The sequence below is a fragment of the Myotis nattereri genome (assembly GCF_964212035.1).
Source record: "Myotis nattereri genome assembly, chromosome: 12".
NCBI classification, from domain to species: Eukaryota; Metazoa; Chordata; class Mammalia; order Chiroptera; family Vespertilionidae; genus Myotis; species Myotis nattereri.
The window spans coordinates 76,467,783-76,483,855 of NC_138087.1; the positions used below are offsets into that span (position 1 = coordinate 76,467,783).

The following is a 16,073-nucleotide window of genomic DNA, read 5'->3' on the forward strand; positions in this document are numbered from 1 at the left end:
TGCCTCCTTCTCCCTCCCTCCTATCTCTGTCGCCATCTGTCCTCTTTCCTTCTTAAGGCCTTGTCCTCTCTCTCTCTCTGCTCTGTCCACTCTGCCTTTATGTTACATTCCTCCTTTCCATCGCGGTGTCTGCCTGATTCTCGCCGTCTCTCCTTCTCACTTTGTTTTTTCTCTTTTCAGTTCACACTCTATCCCCTCCTCAATTTTCCTCCAATTCAATGCTTCTCTGTGACTTTTTACATTTCTATATATCTATCTGTCTATCATCTCTGTATCATCTATCATCTGTCTATCATCTATCATCTGTCTATCACCTATCTATCTATCCCAATGTATCATCGACCTGTCATCTATCATCTATCTGTCTGGCATCTATCTGTCTATCTTTATGAGCTGTGGGACCTTCTAGCAAATCACTGAAACTCTGAGTCTCTGCTTCTTCATCTGAAAAATGGGGGAAACACGGGGCGGTAAATAAATTGTGCCCATTTTGCAATGCACATGGCACGGCAAATGGAAAACAGAAATCTTTTGCCAGTGGCTCTGCAGCTCCTCTCACCAAGCAGCGCCCTCGTCTGCACCCTTAGAATCTGGGCTGGCCTTATGGCTTGCTATCAGCCGGGGAACCCAGTGGGGTGGCCGTCTGCCTGCTCTGAGCCTGGCCCTCGCTCTTGAGACCCCGGCCATTGCCTGAGCTAGCCTGCTCCAGGGTGCGTGCTGCCTGGGCAGAGACAAGCTGTCCCAGCTGAGCCACCGGGGGCCAGCCAGCCCCCCACCAGCAAGGCCACTGACCGCAGACCGTGAATGAGCGCAGCCCCGATGAGCGGAACTGCCTCGCTGAGCCCAGCCCAAGCCGCGGCCCACAGGATCACGAGCTAAGTAAACGGACTGTGTTTTTTTACCATCTTCGCACTTTCTCTGCGTGAGGAAGTCGTGTGAGGTAGAGGCACACTGGGGGCATCTGATCTCCAGAACGCTCTCATCTCTCGGAACAGAAACTCTCCACCCAGTCCCCAACGCCTCATTCCCCTGCCCCAGCCCTTGGGAACCGGCATTCTACTTGCTGTTTCCACAGATTTAACTTCTCTAGGTACCTCACATCAGTGGAATCACACAGTATTTGTCTTTTTGTGTCTGGATTAGTTCGCTTAGCATAATGCCCTTGAGGTTCACCATGTTTTGATGTTGTTTTAGGCCACGAAATTTTGGGCTGGCTTGTGACTCAGCAAAAGATAACTGATCAGCATGACTTCCTCTTTTTTTTTTTAATTTTTAGAGTTTATTTTATATATATTATTTTATTGTTGATAGTATTACAGATGTCTCCCATTTTCTCCTCCTTATCTCCCAGCCCCTGTACCTACCCCGGCCCCCGCATCCCCGCCCCGCACCCCCAGGCCTTCACCACCCTATTGTCCCTGTCCATGGGCTATGCGTAAAAGTGTATAAGTTCTTCGGTTTATCTCTCCTTGCCCCTCCACCCCCACAACGAATAGGTATGTCAGTCTGTTCCATGCCTCCATGCTTCAGGTCTTACGTTGTTGGTCAATTCATTTTGTTCATTAGATTCCATAAATAAGTGAGATCATGTGATATTTGTCTTTCTCTGATTGGCTTATTTCACTTAGCACAATATTCCCCAGGTTCATCCAAGGCATGCTTTTCTCTTTATTCACAACCACGCACGCGCGCATGCACGCACACACTTTTGCTTCTGTTGATTGATCAGAATGTTTTTTTACTTTGCCCTCTACAAAGTAAAAAAAGTTTGAAAGTCCCTCAGTCCCAGCCCTGCCCTGTAACAATAACAATGACAGCAGCCACCCCTGGCATTTGTGAAGGGATTGCCATGGGCAGAGCACTGGACTCGACCCTGGCAGGCAATAGTCACCAATCCACACAAAACCCTAGGGCATGGGAGCCTCAGTGTCTCCATTGTACAAGTGGGGGAGCCGAGGCACAGAGAGATGAGTGACTTCCGAGCTGGCACAGACCTCTGCTCTCAGCCCAGCCTGGCACCTGCAGCCCTGCCCTGGAGAGGGACACCCTTCCCTCCGCTGCTCCCACCCCCGGGCCTTTGCACATGCTGTGCCAGGCACCCAAGAACCACTTCTGGTGCCACATGTCCCTGAATCTTCCAAGCACAGCCCTGTGCAGTGGGTGCTTTGGTTCTTCTTACTTTGCAGGTGAAGAAACAGCGTCTGAGAGAGATCTGGGGCCTCCCGCCACCCCGGCCACCCAGGCTGTGGGCAGAGCAGGAACGAGTTCGCTCCTCCTGTCCACCCCCCGCCCGGGCTCCTCTGTGAGACCTTCCGCCAGCCCGTACCTCATCAGGTATTTATGGTTTTGCCTGTAAAAGGACAAGCCATCCCGATAAGATAGAAACATTTTATGGGGCAACAAAAATATAGATAAAATTTTATAGTGCAAATCGGGAGGAGGAAAGTATTAAGTTCCACAAACACCTTTAAATTTTAAACAGCCCCATTGCAGGGTCCCTGGAGCCAAAGTTAAATAATGGATCAGAAAGGGGATAAATCTCCTCGGTCCCCTGGGTGACAGTGGGAGAGACCTGATCGACAAACAGACAGGAAGGGGGGCCGGGCCGCCCGGCGCAGTGCGGGCCCTGGTGGGCCGCGGTGCGGGCAGAGAGCCTTGTCTTTATTGTACTTATAAAATATACATGGCCCTTTATTGAATTGCCTGCTGTCGAAATCTGCAAGAATGTTATTGCCTTTTACTGTCCTGGAGAGAAGCAGAGCAGCAACATCTGTGTAATTTCATAAGATGCAGGAGCCATAAATCTGATTGTGCCGGATATAAGATCGATCGTAAAAAATCACGCATTGAACAGAGATCGGGATGCCGGGAAGCAGCAGGGGCTGCAGCAGCTTGGGGGGCGCTGATCCGAACCCCCACGTGCCATCCCAGGTGGGGCTCTGACCAGCAGGTGCTTTGGGGAAGCAGCGCCCTCTCTGTGGGGTCAGAGCCTCACTGAGGGCCCTACGTGGGATCAAAACCCTCCACAGCCCTGGGAGACCTGCCCACTGAGGGGAAGCCAGTCCTGAAAGCGCCCCAGGATCCATAAGGGGGATGTAGACATGCTCCCAGTCACCCCCAAGATCGGAGACACACAGACTCACCTAGGGACACGAAGCTCCAAAGACACACCCTCTCCAACTCCTGTCCCAACCCCCCTCACTCGGCCAACCACAATAACCCAGAACCTGGTCCTTCCCTGCTGCCACTTGCTTTATATCTTCATAAAAAGCACAGTTATCTTGGATATATATCGTAGATATTGGGGATGGAGACAACAAATAAAACCCTTCTTTCCCTCCGAGCTTGGAACCAATGAGAAATGAGACACAGGGACAGATCTAACAGCAGCTGTGGAGGGCTTGGCAGATGGGTGACTCAGTGGGCCTCCTCCTGCACCTTCCGAACTGAATTGCCCCTCAGCTTACAGGCCGTGCCCTGCAGGGGCAGAGCCTTCCCCGGAAGCCTACACCACTCCACCAGGGGCAGGCCAGCCAGCATGCAACCTCCCTGCAGGCAGCGCCATGGGTCCAGACAGCTCAGCTCCTGCCCGCAAGCGCAGCAACCAAGTCTCACCTCCCCTGGGGCAGAATCAGTGAGGGATGCAGACAGGAGCCAGGAGTGTTCCTCCGGGAAATGAGAGTCCACACAGCAGTGAGAGTGTCTCCCTCCCCTCCTCTCCCCTCAGATGCATCTAAGAAACTCATCAGGAAGTGGGAAAGGATGGGAAGGTGTGCACAGGACTCCTGGGCTCTCTGAATGCCTGCAAAGTCCCTTTTCCTGCCAATCGCAGCTGCGCTTGCCCTGTCGTCGTGTGGGAAGGGGTGAGTTCCTGGAGAACAAGAAAATGATACAGAGACGGGAGTTGGCTGCTCCCAAGGAGATGATCTTCCAGCAGCGCTCGCTCTATCAGTTATCTGCTGCTGCGTAACAAATTGCCCCCACACACAGGGGCTTGGAGCAAAGACATTTAACTCAGCTTCTGTAGGTCCGGACTCCTACGAGGCGTGGCTTATCTGGTCTTCTGGCTCAAGGTCACTCATAGGCTAGAGCCACCTCGTAGCTCAACTTCATAGACACCGACAACAGCATGCTGATGACCAGAAGGGGAGGGGGGCGGGGACAGGTAGGAAGGTGGGGTAAATGGTGATGGAAAGAGACTAGACCAGTGGTTCTCAACCTTCTGGCCCTTTAAATACAGTTCCTCATGTTGTGACCCAGCCATAACATTATTTTCGTTGCTACTTCATAATTGTCATGTTGCTACTGTGATGAATCGTCATGTAAATATCTGAGATGCAGGATGGTCTTAGGCGACTCCTGTGAAAGGGTCGTTCGACTGCCAAAGGGGTCGCGACCCACAGGTTGAGAACCGCTGGACTAGACGGTGGGTGGTGAGCACACAATAGAATATACAGATGATGTATTCTAGAATTGTACCCCAGAAACCTCTATAATTTAGTTAACCAATGTCACCCCAATAGATTCAATTTTTTTTAAAAAGATGACAACCATGAGAGAGAAAAGCCCGCCTGCCAAGAATATTGGACTAGAAGGACAGAGGGAACGTTAAGCCGTTGTCGATCACTGGGTCGCCACCACAGCAGCCACCTTTCTCGAGACTTCATTTTCCATGAGAAAATAAAGTCTTTATTTGAGCCACTGTTTGCTGAGTTTTCCGTTACCCACACAGCCAGACGCAGCCTCCCTCTGGGCGCGAGTGGCAGCCAACAGAGACAATCGCGGCTTTGAAATGGGGTCCCCTTCTGTGACGCGATGCCCGGCCCTGGTGCACAGATGGGGAAAGGCAGAGCGCGATGAAACCATGTTTAAGGCCTACCATCCGGTCTGGCAGGAGTGTGGGGGAAGGATCGTTCTGATGGGCTGTCGGTGGAAGGATGAACTGGTTTAGCCCGATTGAGAGTAATTTAGCTGTAGCTCTCTTACTAGGAAATGCATAAAGTCCCTGACCTAGAAAGCTCACGTCTATAAATCTGTCCCTCAGAAATAATCACTTGCGGGTGTCATGTGATAAGCATAAGAATGTTCATCGCAGCGTTGCTTATCGGAGCAAAAACTGGAAGCAATCTCTATTCCCATCAGCAGGTGCACAGCGAAATAAATTGTGGCTGAGGTCCGTGCCACCCAGCACGGTAGCCACTGGCCACGTGTGGCTACTCCGCATTTGGAAATGTGGCCAGTCTGAGCTAAGATGTGCTGTGAGGGTAAAACACACACTGGGATTCAGACATTTCAGATTTAAATATAATGTAAACTATCTCCTTATTCCGTATTGTTTATAAGTTGAAATGGTCGTATTTCGGACCTATTGGGTTAAGTCAAATATATTACTAAAATGCATGCCTCTTGTTTCATTTTCTCTTTTTCAGTGTGGCTACCAGAAAACAGATACTTGCAAGTGGGGCTCGCATTACATTTCTGTGGGGCAGTGTTCTTTAAGCACAGCTGGAAAGCTACACAGCTTCCGAAGGCATGAGGTAGGTCTGAGCACGCCTTTGGGGAAGTGGTCACGGTATATGACTAAGTTATTAAAGAATCCGCGCAACTGGAGAAGTCGGATGAGCCCAAGTTTGGAAAAGAAAGCCAGTGAGCGTTGTGTGTGTCGACAGCATTCCTACAGAACATACTAAACCGCCCGCTGTGGTTACCTGGGACTGAGCGTGGGGTCTTGCCTTTTATTCTTCACACTCCGTTACTATGTAATGTTGCTGCATGTGTTTCTTCTGTAAGCGAAACGGTTTTTAGTGGGAGAGACAGAGGAGTAACAGCAGCAAAGTAGCAGCGGCCACAGTGTGGCCACGGACCTTGTGCGTTTGAAACCAGGGATCTGAAAAATGCAGAGGGGCCGACAAGGGGAGAGAACTGCAGGAAAGCCACGTGGGACAAGGGGGCAATCCCGGGGACAGCGACTCACAGGAGACACCCAGCCATGATCCTGATGCCACTCCGGCCTCCTGGCCCAGCTGGCCCACTGCCCCCCGTTCCTGCCCTCCTGCCTGAGGTGGCTGGAAGCCACCACCAACCCCCGTGAGGGGACACGAGACGCGAAGGTCCTGAGAACTGCTGTTCTCCTAAACTGCATGCAGGTCGCCCACTTCCATGGTCTCAGTTAAGACTTATTTGTAAATGGCAGACGCCCACTTCCAACCAGCTTCGGAGAAAACGGACTTATGGGGTCTTTACTACCCGACGTCTCCAGAGCTTCTCGATTAAGCAGGAGGCTTACCCACACCCGGACTGCCTGCCTCGGCGAGGCTTCCCAAGGCCATCTGCTCTTCAAGCTGGTGCCTCCCCACCCTCCCAGGTCCATCGAGAGGCCCTTGGCCATACCTGGGCCAGGTAACTGTTGCCAGGGAGTCCTTCGTGCCCATGGCCTCTGGGCCTCCCCTATTTAGGTAGAGGGTGGGAAGGGCTCAGTAAGGGATCGAGGTGGGCTGGGCGGCACTGCAAAATGTTTATGTCTCGGTGTGGTTTCTGCTGTTGTTACTTCCGTTCGTTCTTTACATTTCAAAGTGCCAGGTTGAAGAGCCCCACTCCCGTGTTAAGGTGGAACCACGGGAGCAGACCGCCTGCCCTCAAGGCCTGTCTAGGACTCGGTGAGGCAGCTGCCTGCTCCTAGATATGCAGGTGAGGCCCGTCATGGCGCCTGGTGATACCACCTGGAGGTCTGCTCATTCTTTAAATCTACTCTGCCCGAAGCTATCTCATGCCTCCTCCTCCTCCTCCTCCTCCTCCTCCTCCTCCTCCTCCTCCTCATCCTCCTCCTCCTCCTTCTCCTTTTGCATTTTACAATATCAAAGTTTTTTACAACTTTATTGGGATATACGTCACATACCCTAAAACTCACCCATGTAATCACTGAGGAATTGATTAGTTATGAATCTGAATCAGACATGTGGATAAGTACTCTGACAATAAAAGCGCAAACACTGAAATAGGAGACCTTCACAAAACCACAACCAGATTAGGAGATTTAAAAACATCTGTCTCAGAGTTTAACAGATCAAGTATTTTAAAAACACCCCACAGTTCAATGTAATGCTTTTCCCATTGGGCCATAACGTCAGGGTCTGCTTCTCAGGCTCTCCAGGTTGTTCTATGGAAAACTCTCCTGCCAGCTTCAGGTAAGAGACAGGTGCCCGCAGCCTCTCCCCGCTGAGAAGGGGGACCCCCCTCACCATCGCACCAACAGCTCTCTCCAAAAGCCATTCCCCACATCCTCTTTCAGGGGCTACCATCCTGCTCCTTTCATGCGTTCAGTGTGGTGAGAGGTTAGGAAGTTGTCTAACAGTTTCTCACTACCAACTCCACACAGGTCCCATAGGGTATCTGGTCTCCTAATTCCTATTGGTATCTGATGTCTATTGCTTAGGGCGCGGCCAAAACTTCCATTTCAACAATGTCCTCCTGTAACCGTGCTACTGGAATAGCAACACGGGCGAGAACCAGAACTACAGGGAAAACAGCTAAAAATGTCCAGAGAGATCAAGTAAGTTAATGACAAGGGAAAGATTAACACCTTCTCAGCGGACATCTTATTTACCACACGAGTGTGAAGTAGAAAACATTGAAGAGTTCTGAGGGGAAAGGATTGTGATTCTAGAACCCATGCCCAGCAAAATAACATTCAGATAAGAAGACAAAAGGCAATTTCAGGCTTGTATCATTAATATACCCTTTCTGGAAAAGTGACTCAAAGAAGTATGTGGTCAGGATAAAGACTTTGTAAAATGCGGTCTGCAAGAACAAGGGCAGGAAATCAAACCTGTGAAGCTTTTTCTGTTTTGATGACTCAGGTGCGTTTTATTGGTTTTCTTTAAGCACTGTAAGTTTTTCGTTAATTCTAACTAATGGTTGACCATTTGAATTTTTTTAAATATATTTTTTTATTGATTCCAGAGAGGAAGGGGGAGGGAGAGAGATAGAAACATCAATGATGAGAGAGAATCATTGATCAGCTGCCTCCTGCACGCCCCCCACTGGGGATTGAGCTGGCAACCTGGGCACGTGCCCTGACCAGGAATCGAACCCTGACCATAGGTTAATGCTCAATCACTGAGCCACCATGCCTGGGTGACAATGTGAATTTTTTTTTGACAATGTGAATTTTTAATGCAATTTCTCAAAAAGGATTTTTGGAATATAAGACAGACACACAGTAAAAAAAAGTCAATAGTAATGCATCATTTACCTTTTATGTTAATTTAATCATGTTTCTGAAGTCTGGGTGGTAAGGAAAGGGCCACTAAAACATTCTAAAGGCCAAATCCTGTTTGGAGATTCTAGGTACTTTAAAATTTTGACATTGTTATTAGCAATATGATTTTAAATGCTGACTAATTTTTATATTAAAAATACTAGTAGAAAAGCATCTAGAATTGTCCAAAACAGAAGGCAAAAGAAGAAAGATCAAGCCAGTAAAAGTCAATTAAAGAAAAAGAAAAAAGTACAAAAGTGAAAGAAACGGAAAGTGTAACACAAAATGTCAAAAATAACACCAGTTATTAACAGCTGTAAATTTTTTATTGTTTATTTTAAATATATTTTATTGATTTCAGAGAGGAGCAAAGAGAGAGAGAGATAGAAACAACAATGATGAGAGAGAATCATTATCAGCTGCCTCCTGCACGCCCCCTACTGGGGATCGAGGCTGCAACCCTGGCATGTGCCCTGACCGGGAATGGAGCCGTGACCTCCTGGTTCGTAGGTCGACACTCTCAATCACTGAGCCACATGGGCTGGGCAACAGCTATAAAATTTTAATGATTAAATTCTAGTAAAAGTCAAAAGAGTCTCAGGTTAAGTGAAAAAGGAAACTCTAGCTTTGTTCTTAGTTCAGTTATCTCCTGCTGAGGGACAAACCACCCCAAAACTCAGGAGGGGCGTGGCGGGGTCACTCACTCTGCCGCATTCTGCAGGGGGCTGGGCCGGGCACACGGTCCAAGGCGACGTCACTCACGTGGGTGAACCTCATGGCTTCCCCACCGTGGCCTCTCTGTCGCCAAGGCTGTTGTCTCATTTAATAGGACAGCCTGAACATCTGCATGTGAGGCAGCTGGTGGAAGTTACCTGGCCCCTTATGGAAAGGCTAAAGCTGTCAGTTCCTCTGCTTCCTATTGGTCAAAGCAAGATCCACAGTCATCTATAATAATAAAAAAAGGGTAATATGCTAATTAGACCAAATGTCCTTCCGGGTGTCATTCCGGACGTCCTTCCAGACAAAGCTGGGTTGGAGTGAAGCCCGGGTCCCAGGTGCCTGGTGGTGGAGGCCAGAGGGAAGCAGACCAGGTCCCGGGTGCCTGGTGGCGGCAGCCAGAACAAAGCCTGGGTCCTGGCTTCCGGAAGGAAGCTGGTGCCGGCAGCCAGGGGAAGGCAGGCCCACTCTTGCATGAATTTTCGTGCATCGGGCCTCTAGTCCATTCAATAAGAGAGGAAATAGACCCCACCTCCCAGTGGGCGGGGCCACCTGTGCTTAGAAGGAAGGAAGGAATTTATGGCCATCCCTTTGGAGACTGTCTCCCTCCATGTGCTTTGCAAGAGATCCACCTAACGTTACATAATTATGAAATATTTAAAGCAGGTAAATGTATTTCAGAGGAAATTCAAATAGCATTAAGAGAGTGAGGTAATCATATTTTTAAGGGCATAATTCAAGGGGGAAAGCATTAAATGGAACTGCGGGATATTTTTTAACTGATGAAATGTCTATTCATCGAGAAAATGTTCTGGTAGTCACTTATTGAACACTCACACAGATAATTCTATTTAATCTCACAACAGTTCTGTGAGGTAAGTGCTATTCTTTGCCCCATTTCACAGACGAAGAGCCTGAGGCTTAGAGAGATTGAGTAAACCCCACTTCTACACATTCTGTAAGGGAAAGAGCCAAGATTTGAACTCAGGTGACCGAATACCAGCGTTCCTGCTCTTGATCACTGAGGAATTGATTAATTATGAATCTGAATCAGACATGTGGATAAGTACACCATAAATAATAGAGCAAATACTGAATTATGAGACTTTCACAAAACCACAAGCAGATTAGGAGATTTAAAAACATCTGTCTCAGAATTTAACAGATCAACTATTTTAAAACCCATATAGACAACCTAATAAAATTAACAAGATTGTGTTAATATATCCAAATAGCATTTCTACAGGGAATATCCTTTTTTCAAATGCTCACAGAACATAAAGACAAATTGATTAAGTAATGAGTCTCAAAGTAAACCTCAATAAATCCCAAACAGTAGAAACTACAATTTCTACAAATCAATAATTAAAAGACAAATGACCACATAGAAAACTGGGAAAGGATATAGGAAGGGGTCATGTACAAATGAGGACATATAAATGGCCCACAATATATAAAAAGGTGTCCAAGCCTTACTAGGAAACATGGAACTGGAAATCAGATCAACAAGGTACTATTTTGTTTTATTTTTGCACAACAGGTTGGGACCATTGAAAATTTGTATCGGTTGTTGATAAGAGGATAGGGAAGGATTGTGTATAGTGCTGGTGGAATATAAACTGGCACGGCCATTTTAAAGGACCTTTTGGAAGTGTCAATTAATAATTTAAACATATGTGACTATGTGACACAGCGACTCAATTTGCAAAATCTACGCTGGATTCTGGTGTTGGTCACGGCAGCCCATCCCTCGCTGATTGCAACAAAACACAAAAGGCAACTGTCTACGGACTGGAAAGAGCAAGTGGATTGCTAAAAGGGCCAAAACTTGAAGACTCTTATGGGGTAAGTTTTCAGGACTTTGTTTCTCTTTTATCATCCAGCTTTCAGGCGAGGGTGACCCCAGTTCAAAACCAAACAGCAATGCAGGTAGCAAACCCTCCAAAGGAAACCCATTTTCCTGGACGGAGAATTGGAAAAAGAGGCCTCTGTGAGCCAGAGTGCGGCGTCTCTCCTTCTCTCTTTTCTCTCTTTCGATCTTTTCTGAGAACAGAAAAACAATAACTAATGAAATCAAAAGCGGGTTCTTTGGAAAGATAAATACTGTTAGAGCCCCGGAGTGATCCAAAGCCATACTCACTTTCTGACCTCAAATGCTTTTATTAGTCAAGAAAGAATACAAGTCAATGAGACAAAGCATCAAACTCAAAGGCTTAGAAGAAGAAAAATAAAAGCAGGAGGAGGAAAGAGTTAGTAGACACAAAAGTAGCCAATTGCCTACATTGAAACCTCAGTTTCACCACTTGTTAGCTGTGTGTCCTTAGGCAAGTCACTTGCTAATTTTGTGATTCGGTTTCTCCATCTGTAAAATGAGAATATAGTCCATGACTCACAAGGTTGTTATGAAGATCAAATGAACCAATATAACTTGGACCAGTACGCAGCACAGAGTAAACACTACATAAATGTGTGCTGTTGTATTTCTTCTGCTACTGTTACTATTAAATGTCTGACAAGTCTTATGAAGAAAACAAAAGAAATAAAGCACAGAAATGCATCATGACTAAGATGGAATTTTTTAAACAGAGAAATACAGAATAGAATTTTTAAATTATAAGTGAATTCTATGTATCTCTTTATGCTAAAAAAAATCTACTTGTCTAGGTAAATAGGATACTCATTTCAGGAAAATATGTCTGGCTCAAATGGAAGAAACCAGAAAAGCTAATACAGTAGCAAATAAGTTTAAGGCAACTGTCAAAGGCCTTAGGTCCAGATGGTTTTACAGATGAATTAGTAAACATTTTAGGAATAGCTACTCCCTACATTCTTTCCAAAAATTTCAAAGCACTGAAATGCACTAAAATACATGGAAAAGTTCCAGTTCGTTTTATGAGTTTGTATAGTGCTGATACCAAAAGCACATAAAGCACAAAAATAAAAACGTTGTTGAAAAATCTCACCTAAATATATCAGCCAATAAAAATATAGCAGCAAATAAAAAAATCTACATAATATATTGGTAAATTTAAAAATCAAGTAAATTTAAAAATCATTGCCAGGTTTGTTCTCGGAAGGCAAGGTTCGTCTAACTCAGGAGTGTGGGTTTTGGAGGCAAACGTCCAGGTTTTGAAGCTGGCTTCACCACTTCCTAGAAAGTGGCTGAGTGACCCCGGGAAGTGGTGGAATGTCTCTGTGGTCGTCTTCCAGTTTGTAAATGTAAATAATAATAATAATGATGCCTACTTCAAAGGGATGCAAGGATTAAATTAAAACAATTCATTTGAAGAGCTTCGCCAAGTGTTGGGTACACAGAAGGCGCTCAACCATGGCCAGAGAGAGTATTAACTTTCATATGCTTTCTCAAAACCCCTGGATAATGCAACTGGCGTGCGCTCTCCACTCAGCTCAAGTTTTTGAACAAAGTCAACTGAGTGTTTTCATTTCCGAGTGGGAAGAGCGGAGAGGAAGCAGGGCAGGACCCTCAAGGAGCAGGGGGCAGAGGAGTGTCTCTGTGTTCCCGGGGTTCTTCCAGCCCAATCTCCCTGGATTGGTTTGAGATAATTATTTTTTTCATTTCTAAATATATTTTTTTCCTGTTGATAGTATTACAGGTATCTCCCATTTTCCCATCTTTCCTCGCCTCCTCCCAGCCCCTACTCACCCCCCACCTCAGGACATAACTAGTAATTAGGATCACATAACCTAGACCCGTGGTCAGCAAACCGCCGCTCGCGAGCCACATGTGGCTCTTTGGCCCCTTGAGCGTGGTTCTTCCACAAAATACCACGTGCGGGCGCGCACGTACAGTGCGATGGAAACTTCGTGGCCCATGCGCAGAAGTCGGTTTTCGGAAAGGAGATAGACGAAACAAGTATACAAGACGAGTGTGGATGGGAGAGTTGGAAGGGGTCGACCTCGGCGAACGTACCTCAATCAGATTGAGGATGTTTTTAGCAAAGGCCAGCTTAGGAGCACCCTAATTAAGTTAATAACAATGTATCTACCTATATAGTGTAAGTTTAAAAAATGTGGCTCTCAAAAGAAATTTCAATCGTTGTACTGTTGATATTTGGCTCTGTTGACTAATGAGTTTGCCGACCACTGACCTAGGGATTCCCAGAATGTCTGCTTCTATCCTAAAAGTCTTAGCCAGCCGCAGAGCTCAGAATGGTCTCCATGGATATAAGTCATAGCAGCAAACAACCACCAGGAGGCAGCAAACTGCAGCCAAAACAGGGGCACCTTGGATGATGAAGTCACTCCCCCTCCAAAACCTCCCACAGCCCACCTCACCAGCCCATCCCCAGCTGCTTCTTTCCTTGTCCTCTGGACTCCTGACCCCTGGGCCTCCCTCCACCTGCTGTCCTGCCTCAGCATCTGGGCACATCATGTTCCCTCTTCCCCAGCTGCTCTGCCAGGGCCATGGCATTGCACTAACCAGGAATGCAATGATTTCTATGGTAGTGTCGCCCCCTAGAGTTGTGCAGCAGGAGCAGCTCTTTCCACCCTTCCTTCTTCCAGTTAATGTTTACTCACCTTTTAGAGCTCAGCTCAACATTAATTCACCAGGGAAGCCCCCCTGCTCGGACCAGGCCAGCTGCCTGCTTTCATTGTTGCCAATTCTACATGGCACTCACCACAATGTTGAACACGTCGCTTATTGTATAACAATTTTAAGGCAGCTTTATTAGAGTGTAATATGTAAATAGTAAACTCATGCCCCCTAGAGTCAACCCCCTCCCCGGCCCAAGCCCAGGGCCCGCTGGTGTGTCTGCAACTGCAGGTTTGCCTTTCACAGAACGTCATGTCAATGGGATCTGCAGGGTTCGGCCTCCCAGTCTGGTTTCTTCCACTGCGTGGTTGTAAGATCATCTGACCCGTGTCTTCGCTGCCAGAATGTGAAGCTGTGCACAGCGAGGAACCACGTCTGACTCGGTAACTACCGCATCGCCGTAGCCTGCCGTGGTGTTTCCCAACCTTCCTTTTCATTACTGCTCCTCCAAGGAGAACATTTTAATTTAATTTCAGTTCTTCCCGTTGAGAGAAATGAAATACTAAGGACTAAGGTGTTGTTGTGTAGGGTTGAGCTTTGGAGGGCCACAACACACGGATAGCTAAATGGTTTTGCACCCTCCAAGAGTGAATTTTCACCCCTGCAGGGTGGTACCACCCCCACTAGCAGGCATGGACTAGCACATAGTAGGCGCTCAGCAAATGCCTGCGAATTAATGAAAGAATACTCACAGCCATTGCCACATGGCGGCGCTCCCCAAGGGAGCCAGCTCTCCTCATTGGAGGGCTCTGCTGGGTTTCAGGCGGGCTGGGAGGGACTGTCCACTCAGATGTGGACACTCCCTTCTTCTCCTGAAAAACACACCCGTAACTGCAAAGCGCCGTGCTGGTGGCTTCCGGAGCGAGGCCCAGCATCCATGTACTCGGGACAGAATTGGATTTGTGTTTTGAAAGTCACTCTGGCTCCAGAGAGGGAGCAGGATTAGAGGGAACGAGTTGGGTGCTGGGATGGGCGATTAGGAGGAGAAACTAGCTTGGCATAAAGGTGATGAGCTCAGTTTGGCTTCTTTGAGTTTGAGGGATCCAGAAGGTCAGATATCAAAGGTTAATGGTGTTTGCAGGTCTGAAGCTCAGAAGAGAGACTTGGGTTCCAGAAGGAATGGGCTGCAATAGCAGTTAAGGAAGGGGGGGGGACATTCGCTGCAGAGGGCATGTTGGAAGGAACCCCAGGACCCTGCATCCCACTCTCCCGCTCACCTCTGATGTCAGCTGCAGCTGACGGACAGTTCCCTACAAGCTCAGCCTCCCCTCCTGTCCACAGCGCCCCACCTCAGGAGCATCATGTCTTTTCCTTCCTCCAGCGCCATGGCCGTGCCAGCCTGTGCTCAGCCTGGAAGTGCAGGGAGCTAGTGCGCCCGTGGACATCCTCCCCCAGTGGAGACAGGAGCCAAGGGATCAGTGCTCTGCCCCCATCCTCGGGGAGATGAGGGGGTGCTCTGTACCCTGCACCGAGGCCCCGAGGAGTCGGCCCTGCTGCGGACAGCTGCAGTCTCAGCAAAGCCTCCAGACATGGCCTTTCCCTCACCTCCCAGCCCCATCGCACCTGCTTCCTGGGGTCACGTCCCAAGGAAGCCACTTGTCTCAGACTGTGCTGCTGGCGGCTGAGGGACCCCCTGGCCTCCAGGCCCTTTGCATACCTGCAGGACCGATGTGCCGCTGGGCTGGGCAGCCGGTCCTCTGGTGGGGCCAGCTCTTTGTGGGGAAGGTGAGCAGCCGGAAAAACACTCACTCTAAGCTGACTGAGGTGTCTCTGCTCCCCCCTGGAATCCTGATCCTGAGCCCTCTGCACAGAGCCGGTCTTTCCAGTCTCCCGAAGGTGTGCAGTCTCGCTCCCCCGACAGGAGAGGGTGGAAGGTGGAAGGCAGCCTTCCATCCAGGTGATGTTCTCCCGGGAGGTGATCCGTGCTCCCGCCTTCTTCCCTCCTCTGCACTGGCCCCCACGCCAGTGAGCAGGCCTCACTCCAAGCCAGAAGGGCCCTCCATCCACCAAAGGCTGAACGTCCTCTCCCTCTACCCCCACAGGCTCAAGCCACTCACCTGTCCAGGACCAACTGCAACAGCGCCACCTTCAGGCCATCGCGGAAAGATGCATCATCTGAACCCTGCAAGGTGCCCTGATTAGTCTTTTTGGCTGGGAGGCAGGATGGCAGCGGCGGGCTGGGGGTGGGAAGGTTTACAATTGCAGGCTGATGCTATTGGGCAGCCCACATCACCTCTCTGAGCCCTGAGGTCAAGTGCGCTTGGCAATTGCTCCCGGTGGCTGTGAGGATAGGGTGAGATAATCCTAGAGCAGACCCAGATGGCCCATGGCCCGTTCCCAGGCTGGGTCACACGCTTGTGTGCCTGGTGTGAAAAGTCCCCAAACAACCAACAATTCGTGGAGCTTATGAACTCACAGAGGCCCTTGGCCCCCTTTCCTTCCGCCCTTTGCATTTTTGGAGGGGGGGGGGGGCTTTGGACTCAGAGACACAGAATTCAATTGCTCACCAGCATCAGCTCAACTCACAACATTAGGGACACACCT

The 16,073-nt window shown here is 48.5% G+C and overlaps 1 long non-coding RNA gene across 1 annotated transcript; it reads left to right on the top strand.

The window, feature by feature from the left end:
- The first annotated feature begins 10,514 nt into the window (after nucleotides 1-10,514).
- Nucleotides 10,515-15,658, top strand: LOC308528201. Its single transcript, XR_013996680.1, has 3 exons — nucleotides 10,515-10,819; nucleotides 13,776-13,912; nucleotides 15,572-15,658. It is a non-coding gene; the product is annotated as an uncharacterized lncRNA (long non-coding RNA).
- The last annotated feature ends 415 nt before the right edge of the window (nucleotides 15,659-16,073 follow it).